General features: G+C 49.3%; 1 pseudogene; it reads left to right on the top strand.

Annotated features, from left to right (window-relative positions):
- The window catches only part of LOC129251681 (large subunit ribosomal RNA), a 2,774-nt pseudogene extending 380 nt beyond the window's left edge, over positions 1–2,394 (top strand).
- The last annotated feature ends 10,106 nt before the right edge of the window (positions 2,395–12,500 follow it).

Below are 12,500 nucleotides of genomic sequence, written 5' to 3'. Positions count from 1 at the left end.
GTTGAAAAGAACTCTGAATAGAGAGTTAAATAGTACGTGAAACTGCTTAGAGGTTAAGCCCGATGAACCTGAATATCCATTATGAAAAATTCATCATTAAATAATTAAAAAAATAATGTGCATTTTTTTCATATAAGGACATTGTAATCTATTAACATAATAAAGTATTTATCAAAAGATCATTGGTGATATTAAGTTTATTTAAATTAATTTGCTTTTTAAGCATATTAACATAAAATAAATACTAATGATTTGATAAAGTGTTGATAGATTTTATTATATATAATGCTAAAATTCATTTTTTGAATTTTACAAAAAATTTAATATCTATGATATTAATATTTATTTGTATGCATTTATATGATTAACAATGCGAAAGATTCAGGATACCTTCGGGACCCGTCTTGAAACACGGACCAAGGAGTCTAACATATGTGCAAGTCATTGAGTTATATTAAACTTAATGGCATAATTAACTTAACTTAAATATAATGGGATTAATTTTTAGTCTATTTTTTAATAAATAGTCAATTAATTCAATCCCGGGGCGTTCCATATAGTTATGTATAATGATAATTTATTATTATTTATACCTCTAACTGGAGCGTACCTTGAGCATATATGCTGTGACCCGAAAGATGGTGAACTATACTTGATCAGGTTGAAGTCAGGGGAAACCCTGATGGAAGACCGAAACAGTTCTGACGTGCAAATCGATTGTCAGAATTGAGTATAGGGGCGAAAGACCAATCGAACCATCTAGTAGCTGGTTCCCTCCGAAGTTTCCCTCAGGATAGCTGGTGCATTTAAAAATTATATAAAATAATCTTATCTGGTAAAGCGAATGATTAGAGGCCTTAGGGTCGAAACGATTTTAACCTATTCTCAAACTTTAAATGGGTAAGAACCTCACCTTTCTTGATATGAAGGTTGAGGTTATGATATAATGTGCCCAGTGGGCCACTTTTGGTAAGCAGAACTGGCGCTGTGGGATGAACCAAACGTAATGTTACGGTGCCTAAATTAACAACTCATGCAGATACCATGAAAGGCGTTGGTTGCTTAAAACAGCAGGACGGTGGACATGGAAGTCGTAATCCGCTAAGGAGTGTGTAACAACTCACCTGCCGAAGCAACTAGCCCTTAAAATGGATGGCGCTTAAGTTGTATACCTATACATTACCGCTAAAGTAGATGATTTATAAAACAATTTCGATTGATTTATAAATTTTGAAACTTTAGTGAGTAGGAGGGTACAATAGTGTGCTTAGAAGTGTTTGGCGTAAGCCTGCATGGAGCCGCTATTGGTACAGATCTTGGTGGTAGTAGCAAATAATCGAATGAGACCTTGGAGGACTGAAGTGGAGAAGGGTTTCGTGTGAACAGTGGTTGATCACGAGTTAGTCGGTCCTAAGTTCAAGGCGAAAGCCGAAAATTTTCAAGTTTTTAATAAAAAAAAATATTAATAAAAATATATTTAAAAATAATTAAAATACTTGAATTATTTTGAACGAAAGGGAATACGGTTCCAATTCCGTAACCTGTTGAGTATCCGTTTGTTATTAAAAATGGGCCTTGTGCTCATCCTGGCAACAGGAACGACCATAAAGAAGCCGTCGAGAGATATCGGAAGAGTTTTCTTTTCTGTTTTATAGTCGTACTACCATGGAAGTCTTTCGAAGAGAGATATGGTAGATGGACTAGAAGAGCATGACATTTACTGTTGTGTCGATATTTTCTCCTCGGACCTTGAAAATTTATGGTGGGGTCACGCAAACTTCTCAACAGGCCGTACCAATATCCGCAGCTGGTCTCCAAGGTGAAGAGTCTCTAGTCGATAGAATAATGTAGGTAAGGGAAGTCGGCAAATTAGATCCGTAACTTCGGGATAAGGATTGGCTCTGAAGATTGAGATAGTCGGGCTTGATTGGGAAGCAATACCATGGTTTATGTACTCGTTCTGGGTAAATAGAGAATTACGATTCTTGTTCCCCGGATAGTAGTTACGTAGCCAATTGTGGAACTTTCTTGCTAAAATTTTTAAGGAATTATATCATTCGATATATATTCCTTTTAAATTATAACGATTATCAATTAACAATCAATTCAGAACTGGCACGGACTTGGGGAATCCGACTGTCTAATTAAAACAAAGCATTGTGATGGCCCTAACGGGTGTTGACACAATGTGATTTCTGCCCAGTGCTCTGAATGTCAAAGTGAAGAAATTCAAGTAAGCGCGGGTAAACGGCGGGAGTAACTATGACTCTCTTAAGGTAGCCAAATGCCTCGTCATCTAATTAGTGACGCGCATGAATGGATTAACGAGATTCCTACTGTCCCTATCTACTCACTCATTCTCAGTTTGACTGTTGAATAGTGCGGACGTGTCGTGTGCTAAGTGGTGATTAGCGATTTTTGCGATTTCTTTTGCGTTTATATTCGTGTGTGATAACCGGTGTATTACAGTTGTGCGAGTGACGCTAATATTGTTGTGGCTGTACCATAGCGGTACAGTGTTTACAATTAATTGTGATTGAAAGTGCCGTTGTGCGAGTGACGCTACTTTGTAGTAGCTGTACACTGTTTACGAGTGATTAAGTGCCGTACGGTAGTTTTGTTGGACACTCCAGTGAGTGCCAATATACTCCGTGCTACAGACACATTGTGCGTGCGTGTGAGTGCCGCTAGATACAGCGTTGGAAATTTTCCATTAAGTTGTTTACAACTTTGCGGGCGTGCCGTTATTTTTCGGCGTGGTGTGTTGTGCTAGTGACGCCACCGTTTGCGTGGCTGTACATTGCGTACAAGTGTACCTTGTTGGTAAGTTGTTTACAACTTTTGAGTGCCGCTATTTCTGGCGTGGTTTTTGGCGTGTGCCGCTAATTTTTGGCGTCCTTCTCGTGTGCGTGTGCCGTTACATTTCGGCGTGGAAGTACAGTGCGGGCGTACACTAGGTTTGTCGTGCCGCTATATTGCCATATTTGGCAACAGCAAAAAGAGCGTCCCCTTTTGTGCGTGGGTACAGTACTGCGCCAAGGTTGAATACCTTGTGCAGGTGCTACGACCAAAGCGTGTTGTGTTTTTGCCTGCGGTCGAGCTCGGCGTTAGCTCCACCTTGGTCGACCCGTCCTTGTTCGGGGAACAGTGTTCTGTCCGGCAAGGCATTGGTGGTGGCCTTTGCCAAACCTTTGGTTGGCGCTGTGGGCTACGCCCTCGCGCTTTGCTTTGGCTCGCCGATAGGTGCAGCCGCTGTGTGCGTGCCTGTGCGGGATTCACTCCTGCCGTGCAGTAGTTGCCGTTGCCCAAAAGGGACCCAGTTTTTGTTGTTGCTCGGGAGGCCTTTATACGGCGAACTCGGCAACCTTAGTGGTGGAGAGTTGGGCAATGCCCAAATTAGAAGGAGTGAGGAAGAGGGCGAACACCCCTCTTCCAAGCGTTTCGGCGGTGCCATCGTCTGCAATGGACGAGACGACGTCCGGAGAGGAGGAGGTGATTTTGCGGTCTCCTCCCCGTACTAAGAAGAAGACCGCTGGAGGTACAGCGGTTCCGGTGGAGAAGGTAACCCTAAGGGTACCTGAAAAGGTGAGTGGAAGCGAGGGTGGTTCCGAAAGCGGAAAGATTGGGAGTGGGCGCAAGGGGCGGAAGACGGGGGAAAAATTAGGTCCCGCAGGGAAGCGTTTGGAGGAAATCCGTGGGGAATTGGGTGCTTCCCTGAAAGGTTTGGGTGCGATCGGTGGGGATGCCGAACGCAAGAAAGTTGGGGCGCAGTTTATGGGGCGCTTCAAGTCCATTGTGACGGCCTTTAGTGGAGCCGTCATAGACATGGACGGCGTCCCGAAGAGTTTAGCTAAGGACCTCCTGGGATACTCCTTGGAGTTCGAGGAGCTTTTTGTGGAGATGGTGGCGGAGATCGCCCATCTTCGTGGGCGGTTAGAAGCCACAAAGACAAGTAGGGAGGAAGCACCTCGGAGGACGGCTGGAGCTGCGCTGGCTGGTGCAGCGATGATGCCGGCACCTCAGGCGCCTGCGCCTGTGTTGCCCGCGTTGCCGGTGCCCAAGCCAGTTGAGACCTGGTCGGTCGTAGTGAGGGGTAAAACCCCCACTACTTCCAAGGAGGTGATTAAGAAAGTGGTGAAGGAGGTAGGGCCTTCCATGGGGGTTAGGGTGCACGAGGTGCGCCCGTTGAAGGATGGAGGTGCGATTATTCGCACCCCATCCGTTGCCGAGAGGGATAACTTGGCAAAAAATGCCAAGTTTTCCGAAGTGGGGCTCGATGTGAGCATACGCCGGAAGCTGGGGCCTAGGGTTGTGGTCCAGGGGGTCCACACGGAGATCTCCCCTGAAGACTTCATGGGAGAGTTGTTCCGGTTGAACCTCAAGGAGTTCAGCCCTGGGTGCCGTGAGAAGGACGTGAGGATGATCAGCCGTCCTTGGAAGGTCAGCCCCGATGGGGTGACGAATGTTGTCCTTGAGGGAACGGACATGCTAATGTCCGCCCTCCTGGAAGCAGGTCGTTGCTACATAAAGTGGTTTTCCTTCCGGGTACGGCCAGACCAACTGACGCCCGGCTGCTTCCGATGCATGGGGTTTGATCACAGGGTGGCAGAATGCAGAGCCAAGAAGGATGTCTGCCGTAGGTGCGGGCAAGAAGGACACAGGAGTGCAGGTTGTGGCAATGCCCCGCATTGTCGCAACTGTGCATTTAAGGGCAAGCCAGCCGGACATCTGATGATGTCCACTGTCTGCCCGGTGTACTGTGCCATTGTTGCCCGTGCGAACGCTAGACATTGATGGTTGAACTATATCAACTGAACTGTCAGGGGTCATATGCCGTGATGTGTGAATTGGGGGCGTGTATGTCGGAGGGGGGCTGCGGCATTGCTTTGCTCCAGGAACCATACTCCACCAATGGGGTGGTGAGAGGCCTTCCTGGGGGCTTCAGGGTCTTTACGGACCTTGGAGTCAAGGCCGCAGTAGCTGTGTGTGAGCCAAGCTACTCTTGTGTAGTAGTTGACTCATCACAGTGGGGAGTATGTGTGTGTGTCGAGGGGGAATTCGGCAGAATGAATGTCGTCAGCTTGTACTGCAAGTCTGACGAGCCTCTAGAGCCCTACTTAAGATACATTGATGCGGTGCTACTACTTGAGAGTAGCATTCCTGCCATCGTGTGTCTTGACGCGAATGCTACCTCCCCGATGTGGTTCAGCAAGGTATCCAGGCATACTGCTGGATATCGGAGCCACACTCGGGGTGAGGTTATGAGCGAGTGGGTTGTGGCGAATAACCTTCTTGTAGCAAACGAACCAAGCGTATGGTATACGTTTGAGGGGCCTAGAGGTGTGAGTGACATTGACGTGACGCTCATGAATGACGCAGCAGCGGGTAGGTTCGAGTGTAAATGGAGTGTTAGGGGGGGTTGGGGAATTAGTGACCATAATTTAATACAAATTATGGTTACTCCCCGTACCCCGCAGCTAGAAGGGGGGAGTCCATTGAGGCGATGGCGTACCTCGTGTACCGACTGGAACCGATATGGACATACTGTTAGGGAAGCGGTATTGGATATACCGCTTAGGGAGTTTGAGGAATTGGGGGTTGACGAGCAAATTGCTCGTCTATATGAATGCGTCTGGGGTGTGAATGACTTATTGTTTAGGAAAGCTAGGGCTGTGAGAATGAAAGGTGTGAAATGGTGGACGAGTGAGTTAAATTCAAAGAGGAGGTCTGTCCGACGCTTGAGGCGTTTGTTTCAACGCGGCAGGCGGACCAATTCGGAGAATCTGTCTCAGCTCAAGTATCAATTTAGCGTAGGGATGAAAGAGTATAAGAAGATGCTTGTGAGAGTGAAGGAGGAAGAGTGGAGGAGATTTGTGGGGGAAAATAGGGACGACCCTTGGGGACAGGTCTATAGGATCTGTCGGGGTCGTCGAAATGAGATGGCTAGCTCTCTTCGCGTAGGTGATACTGTATTATCGACGTGGAGAGAGTGTGCCAATGTTCTGTTAGGCGAGTTTTTTCCCAGGGCTGAGGTTCAGGTTCCTCCTGCACAAGAGGTGCCTGTCCCTCCAATAGAAGCTGAGGAGTTGGATTATGCATTTGGCCTGGTCAGGTCTAAAAGGTCTCCAGGTTTCGATGGTTTGAACGGAGAGATGTGCAAATGCTTGTGGAAGTTCATTCCGGAATATTTGGAGGCCATTTATGATAAATGCATATGGGAGGGATATTTTCCACGCGAGTGGAAAATTGCTAGGGTCGTTGCACTCTTGAAGTCGCCCGATAAGATCAGGAGCGATCCTCGATCTTATCGTGGTATCAGCCTCCTTCCAGTACTTGGAAAAGTGCTGGAAAGGGTTATGGTTGAGCGGCTTCAGGAGCTAACTCGGGGTGTTAGGTCGGATAGGCAGTATGGGTTTAGGAAAAGACGTGGTATAGAGGATGCGTGGTTGTATGTTCAGAGTGTAGTTAGGGAAAACGTCAATAAATATGTCCTTGGCATATTTATTGACTTTAAGGGGGCATTTGATCACTTGCGCTGGGATCGTGTGTTGCAGAGATTAGAGGAGCTTGGCTGTCCGGAAATTACTCTATGGCGGAGTTATTTTTCGGACAGAAAAGCATCCATGGTAGGAGTGGGCGGGAGTGTGGAGATTGGGGTGGAGCGAGGCTGTCCGCAGGGATCCGTCTGTGGTCCCTTCATTTGGAACCTCATGATGGACTCCCTGCTTCGGCAGTTAGAGCCACTCTGTAAACACTGTGCGTATGCGGACGACCTTCTCATTTTGGTTGAGGGCCGTTCGCGTGAGGAACTAGAGCGAGTGGGGGGGCAGCTCCTTACATTTACCCACAATTGGGGGGTAGATGTGGGAGTGGACATATCGATGGACAAAACGGTGACAATGCTGCTTAAGGGCAGATTGTCCCCGAGTCGTCCACCGATTGTACGTTTGAATGGGATAGGGATTAGGTATGTGACGCAAGTCAAATACCTGGGGTTAGCTATGAGTGAAAGGATGTGTTTTACTCCACACTTAGTGTTGTTGAGGGAGCGGCTGCAGGCAACTGTTGGGCAAGTTCGGCGCGTGGTCAGATTTGACTGGGGCCTTAGCCGGCGTGCGGTTCGCACCGTATATCGGGGCCTATTCGTGGCCTGTGCCACTTATGGTGCCGCTGTATGGTACGAATCGGCTTTAAAGTCGGTTGGCAAACGTCATCTGATGGCGTGCCAGCGCATTATGATGCTTGCCTGCATGCCTGTATGCCGTACAGTGAGTACGGATGCATTGCAGGTGTTGTTAGGTGCGCCTCCTCTTGACCTGTTAGTTGTGCAACGGGCATTTACCTTCAGGTTGAGAAGGAGGCTTTGTATGCCGCTGCTAGATGGATGGATTTCCGACGGTGATGTAGAAAGGGGGTATCTAGAGTGTGAAAGGTTGTTGAAGGAATGTATGCTTCGTGGGTGGCAAAACCGATGGGACAATAGTTCCAAAGGTCGCGTGACATACGAGTACATTCGGGATGTTTCCTTTGTCGGGGAAAATCCTGATTTTGGATTTTCCCTCAGCCTGGGATTCCTCCTTACAGGACATGGGCCTCTCAATGCTTATTTGCATGAGAGGCGCTTGTCCACAAGTGAGGAGTGTGTTTGTGGGTCGGCAAGAGAGGACTGGGTGCACGTCCTCTGTGAATGCCCGATGTACTCAGACATTAGGGATCTTGCGGGTGTGGGGATTAGATGGACTGATGGACGGTATGATGTGAGTGGTGTGATTGCCAACCGTCGGAATGTCGAAATGTTAGGGCAATATGCGCGTGAGGTTTTCAGGCGGCGACGTAATTTAAGGCGTTCAGTTGATTAGTTTTTAGCCGTTCTTGTCTGTGCATTCTGTTGTTCTGTGCATTGTCTGTTGTTGTTAGGTGTGGGAAATGGCCACCAGTCCAGAGCTGTATGGAAGCTCAACTGGTAGTAGTCTCGGCTACGAGGTCTGACCGGAGACTTAAATCTGGTACCACGGGGAACAGGGGCCCTCGGAGCTTGCTCCGACCTGTTCATTGGGAACGGCCCTTCGGGGAGTTTCGTGGTGGCTGTGGTTAACACCTAAATGCGGGTAGAGCCTTTTGGCTCGATGTGGAGTTGCAATGCAACCGGGTGCCGGGACCCATAGAACGGCAGAGGGTTAGATAGACCTCGAACCCTACCAAGGTGGTTAGTGTGTCCATTCCACACTACCAATTGGTATCCTTAAATGCTTCGGCATTTTTGGGGCGCTGATCAACGCATTGTTTTGATCCGTTGTGCTTTTGAGCACCGTGGGTTTGGGCTGTCGCCAGCAGGAACTCACGTAAAAAACGCCACACGTTGTTGTTGTCCCTATCTACTCATTCTCAGTTTGACTGTTGAATAGTGCGGACGTGTCGTGTGCTAAGCGGTGATTTGCGATTTTTGTGATTTCCTTTTGCGGTTACATTCGTGTGTGAGTACCGGTGTATTACAGTTGTGCGAGTGACGCTAATATTGTTGTGGCTGTACCATAGCGGTACAGTGTTTACAATTAATTGTGATTGAAAGTGCCGTTGTGCGAGTGACGCTACTTTGTAGTAGCTGTACAGTGTCTACGAGTGATTAAGTGCCGTACGGTAGTTTTGTTGGACACTCCAGTGAGTGCCAATATACTCCGTGCTATAGACACATTGTGCGTGCGTGTGAGTGCCGCTAGATACAGCGTTGGAAATTTTCCATTAAGTTGTTTACAACTTTGCGGGCGTGCCGTTATTTTTCGGCGTGGTGTGTTGTGCTAGTGACGCCACCGTTTGCGTGGCTGTACATTGCGTACAAGTGTACCTTGTTGGTAAGTTGTTTACAACTTTTGAGTGCCGCTATTTCTGGCGTGGTTTTTGGCGCGTGCCGTTAATTCTTGGCGTCGGTGTAGTGTCGCGCTGTTATTTTTCGGCGTGGGTTCGTTGAGTGCGTGTACACTAGGTAGTCGTGCCGCTATATTGCCATATTTGGCAACAGTAAAAAGGGCGTCCTCTTTTGTGCGTGGGTACAGTACTGCGCCAAGGTTGAATACCTTGTGCAGGTGCTACGACCAAAGCGTGTTGTGTTTTTGCCTGCGGTCGAGCTCGGCGTTAGCTCCACCTTGGTCGACCCGTCCTTGTTCGGGGAACAGTGTTCTGTCCGGCAAGGCATTGGTGGTGGCCTTTGCCAAACCTTTGGTTGGCGCTGTGGGCTACGCCCTCGCGCTTTGCTTTGGCTCGCCGATAGGTGCAGCCGCTGTGTGCGTGCCTGTGCGGGATTCATTCCTGCCGTGCAGTAGTTGCCGTTGCCCAAAAGGGACCCAATTTTTGTTGTTGCTTGGGAGGCCTTTATCCGGCGAATTCGGCTACCTTAGTGGTGGAGAGTTGGGCAATGCCCAAATCAGAAGGGTTGAGGAAGAGGGCGAACACCTCTCTTCCAAGCGGGTCGGCGGTGCCATCGTCGGCAATGGACGAGACGACGTCCGGAGAGGAGGAGGTGATCTTGCGGTCTCCTCCCCGTTCTAAGAAGAAGACCGCTGGAGGTGCAGCGGTTCCGGTGGAGAAGGTATCTTTAAAGGTACCTGAAAAGGTGAGTGGAAGCGAGGGTGGTTCCGAAAGCGGAAAGATTGGGAGTGGGCGCAAGGGGCGGAAGACGGGGGAAAAATTAGGTCCCGCAGGGAAGCGTTTGGAGGAAATCCGTGGGGAATTGGGTGCTTCCCTGAAAGGTTTGGGTGCGATCGGTGGGGATGCCGAACGCAAGAAAGTTGCGGTGCAGTTTATGGGGCGCTTCAAGTCCATTGTGACGGCCTTTAGTGGAGCCGTCATAGACATGGACGGCGTCCCGAAAAGTGTTGCAAAAGACCTCCTGGGGTACTCCTTGGAGTTCGAGGAACTCTTTGTGGAAATGGTGGGGGAGATAGCCCATCTTCGTGGGCAACTAGAGGCCACGAAGATTACCAGGGAGGAAGCACCTCGGAGGACGGCTGGAGCTGCGCTGGCTGGTGCAGCGTCGATGCCGGCACCTCAGGCGCCTGCGCCTGTGTTGCCTGCGTTGCCGGTGCCCAAGCCAGTTGAGACCTGGTCGGTCGTAGTAAGGGGTAAAACCCCCACTACTTCCAAGGAGGTGATCAAGAAAGTTGTAAAGGAGGTTGGGCCTTCCATGGGGGTTAGGGTGCACGAGGTGCGCCCGTTGAAGGATGGAGGTGCGATTATTCGCACCCCATCCGTTGCCGAGAGGGATAACTTGGCAAAAAATGCCAAGTTTTCCGAAGTGGGGCTCGATGTGAGCATACGTCGGAAGCTGGGGCCTAGGGTTGTGGTCCAGGGGGTTCACACGGAGATCTCCCCTGAGGATTTCATGGGAGAGTTGTTCCGGTTGAACCTCAAGGAGTTCAGCCCTGGGTGCCGTGAGAAGGACGTGAGGATGATCAGCCGTCCTTGGAAGGTCAGCCCCGATGGGGTGACGAATGTTGTCCTTGAGGGAACGGACATGCTAATGTCCGCCCTCCTGGAAGCAGGTCGTTGCTACATAAAGTGGTTTTCCTTCCGGGTACGGCCAGACCAACTGACGCCCGGCTGCTTCCGATGCATGGGGTTTGATCACAGGGTGGCAGAATGCAGAGCCAAGAAGGATGTCTGCCGTAGGTGCGGGCAAGAAGGACACAGGAGTGCAGGTTGTGGCAATGCCCCGCATTGTCGCAACTGTGCATTTAAGGGCAAGCCAGCCGGACATCTAATGATGTCCACTGTCTGCCCGGTGTACTGTGCCATTGTTGCCCGTGCGAACGCTAGACATTGATGGTTGAACTATATCAACTGAACTGTCAGGGGTCATATGCCGTGATGTGTGAATTGGGGGCGTGTATGTCGGAGGGGGGCTGCGGCATTGCTTTGCTCCAGGAACCATACTCCACCAATGGGGTGGTGAGAGGCCTTCCTGGGGGCTTCAGGGTCTTTACGGACCTTGGAGTCAAGGCCGCAGTAGCTGTGTGTGAGCCAAGCTACTCTTGTGTAGTAGTTGACTCATCACAGTGGGGAGTATGTGTGTGTGTCGAGGGGGAATTCGGCAGAATGAATGTCGTCAGCTTGTACTGCAAGTCTGACGAGCCTCTAGAGCCCTACTTAAGATACATTGATGCGGTGCTACTACTTGAGAGTAGCATTCCTGCCATCGTGTGTCTTGACGCGAATGCTACCTCCCCGATGTGGTTCAGCAAGGTATCCAGGCATACTGCTGGATATCGTAGCCACACTCGGGGTGAGGTTATGAGCGAGTGGGTTGTGGCGAATAACCTTCTTGTAGCAAACGAACCAAGCGTATGGTATACGTTTGAGGGGCCTAGAGGTGTGAGTGACATTGACGTGACGCTCATGAATGAGGTAGCAGCGAGTAGGTTCGAGTGTAAATGGAGCGTTAGGGGGGGTTGGGGAATTAGTGACCATAATTTAATACAAATTATGGTTACTCCCCGTACCCCGCAGTTAGAAGGGGGGAGTCCATTGAGGCGATGGCGTACCTCGTGTACTGACTGGAACCGATATGGACATACTGTTAGGGAAGCGGTATTGGATATACCGCTTAGGGAGTTTGAGGAATTGGGGGTTGACGAGCAAATTGCTCGTCTATATGAATGTGTCTGGGGTGTGAATGACTTATTGTTTAGGAAAGCTAGGGCTGTGAGAATGAAAGGTGTGAAATGGTGGACGAGTGAGTTAAATTCGAAGAGGAGGTCTGTCCGACGCTTGAGGCGGTTGTTTCAACGCGGCAGGCGGACCAATTCGGAGAATCTGTCTCAGCTCAAGTATCAATTTAGTGTAGGGATGAAAGAGTATAAGAAGATGCTTGTGAGAGTGAAGGAGGAAGAGTGGAGGAGATTTGTGGGGGAAAATAGGGACGACCCTTGGGGACAGGTCTATAGGATCTGTCGGGGTCGTCGAAATGAGATGGCTAGCTCTCTTCGCGTAGGTGATACTGTATTATCGACGTGGAGAGAGTGTGCCAATGTTCTGTTAGGCGAGTTTTTTCCCAGGGCTGAGGTTCAGGTTCCTCCTGCACAAGAGGTGCCTGTCCCTCCAATAGAAGCTGAGGAGTTGGATTATGCATTTGGCCTGGTCAGGTCTAAAAGGTCTCCAGGTTTCGATGGTTTGAACGGAGAGATGTGCAAATGCTTGTGGAAGTTCATTCCGGAATATTTGGAGGCCATTTATGATAAATGCATATGGGAGGGATATTTTCCACGCGAGTGGAAAATTGCTAGGGTCGTTGCACTCTTGAAGTCGCCCGATAAGATCAGGAGCGATCCTCGATCTTATCGTGGTATCAGCCTCCTTCCGGTGCTTGGAAAAGTGCTGGAAAGGGTTATGGTTGAGCGGCTTCAGGAGCTAACTCGGGGTGTTAGGTCGGATAGGCAGTATGGGTTTAGGAAAAGACGTGGTATAGAGGATGCGTGGTTGTATGTTCAGAGTGTAGTTAGGGAAAACGT

The sequence above is a fragment of the Anastrepha obliqua genome, unplaced genomic scaffold (genome assembly GCF_027943255.1).
Source record: "Anastrepha obliqua isolate idAnaObli1 unplaced genomic scaffold, idAnaObli1_1.0 ptg000063l, whole genome shotgun sequence".
Classification (NCBI taxonomy): Eukaryota; Metazoa; Arthropoda; class Insecta; order Diptera; family Tephritidae; genus Anastrepha; species Anastrepha obliqua.
The sequence above is the reverse complement of the archived record's forward strand: the minus strand, read 5'-3'. Positions and strand labels throughout refer to the sequence as shown.